Here is a 1,709-nt window from a genome sequence, read left to right on the forward strand (position 1 = left end):
TCAAGAAGTGAAAACAGTCTGTCCATCCTCTCCTCAGCCTCTCTTTGCTGCCTCATGTCCTCTCTGATGAGGTCTAGCAGCTCATCATCTCTTTTCCTCTTTCTCCCTGTCGTAGGTGGCTGAGCCGCTTCGTCATCGCTGTCGTTTTGGTCACCCACTGTTGTGCTTGGCCCTGGAGTGTCCTCAGGGAGAGAGGACATTAGGACAGGACGTTTAATGGAAGGCATCTGTCCTATCACCTCATCCATGAGGGCAAACCAGGGCCAAGTAGCAGCAGTGGGCTTCCCACTGACCCCCTCTCCTGAGCCTGGATACTTGCAATCCTAAAGGCAGAGGAAATCAAAAATGACAGCAGGCAAATAAAAACACCACAACAACTCTTAGTAATTGCACATTTATTAACTTGTGTTCTTAAGAATTATCTTCTTGATAACACACATACGTACTTTGTATTCTTTAAAGTTATCTCATGTCTTCTGGCCTGCAAGGGGGTGACTTTCCCCTGCAGGCCCATCTTCTCCAGAATTGTCCTGATCACACACAACAAATAAGAGAAGAAAGGAAACCATGGCAACTATGTTAATCCCTAAACCCAAAAATTTTCACAGCAGAACACCAGAGGAACACCGTCTGGACATCACAGGTTCTGTACAGCAGCGGTCCGTGAGTCGTTTGGTACCGGGCCACGAGAGTTGAGGCTCCCCTGTGAAATTTATGGTTTTCAGGGTTTTATCATTAACTCTGTTTCCCTGAGTCTTTCCCTTGTTGTAGTTTCGTGTCTTATTTTGAAAGAAATATTTACACGTTACCATAGCGACCAGAGAGCATTAAGCGGCAGAGAGGAGTTACTCTGGCACATTTTCAGGAGGACGCTGCTAATAAAGTTACACAATTACACAGTACAGTCATGTTTATTATTATATTTACAAAATACCACAGTTTTTGTCTTGGTCGGATCATTTTATGTGGTTGTATGTATCCGCGATACCTTAAAGGCCGCTCCGTGTCTGACATAAACCGGTCTGTGGCGCAAAAAGGTTGGGGACCGCTGCTGTAGCATGAGGGTTAATAGGACCGCACTCATATGAATATGATGTGTAAACTGATTTATTCTTGTACCTCCACGCTGTAGCGGCTCAATTCTTCACCCCAGTGAAGAAGTGATCGTTTTCTCCTCGTTTTAATAAATTAAGTCGTTTGGTCTTTGTTCTCCACAACATATCACCAATTTGAAAAAATCTAAATTAGCTGTATGTAAGCGGCATTACATGAAAAACCGCGGGACCTGCCATACAAGCTGGTTTACGGTTATTTAAATAAAAGAAACGTGTCTATGCAGATGCCCAAAGCTTAACAACACAACCGCCATAACAATTTAACTTTTGTACAACCAGATTTTCATATACTTACATTTGAAAGTGTTTTCCTCTCCCGCTTCGACCACCATCGTTATCAGAAACAAATCTCCTCTATGACGCGCAATGAATCCTGGGATATAGTAGGACACGAAGGATACATCGGACCCATCCTTAAAATTTGGGGGAAAGTAGGACGCATTTGTCGCCACATTTTGAGCACTCTTTGAATTCGGACAGCCTTCGTCGCGTCGCCGTGACGTCATTGCCTCCAAATATCGCATTGAAGCATCCTTCCCCTGAATTCGGACACAGCCACTATCAACAGGTGTGGCTCACAATGATTCACCTGCT

The 1,709-nt window shown here is 44.2% G+C and overlaps 1 long non-coding RNA gene across 1 annotated transcript; it reads right to left on the reverse strand.

The window, feature by feature from the left end:
- Nucleotides 1-217: 217 nt before the first annotated feature.
- LOC134634095 (uncharacterized) lies at nucleotides 218-1,476 on the reverse strand. Its single transcript, XR_010094818.1, has 3 exons — nucleotides 1,411-1,476; nucleotides 447-530; nucleotides 218-323 (listed from the first exon to the last, which is right to left on the reverse strand). It is a non-coding gene; the product is annotated as an uncharacterized LOC134634095 (long non-coding RNA).
- Nucleotides 1,477-1,709: the final 233 nt, after the last annotated feature.

This window comes from Pelmatolapia mariae, linkage group LG9 (genome assembly GCF_036321145.2).
Source record: "Pelmatolapia mariae isolate MD_Pm_ZW linkage group LG9, Pm_UMD_F_2, whole genome shotgun sequence".
Lineage (NCBI taxonomy): Eukaryota > Metazoa > Chordata > Actinopteri > Cichliformes > Cichlidae > Pelmatolapia > Pelmatolapia mariae.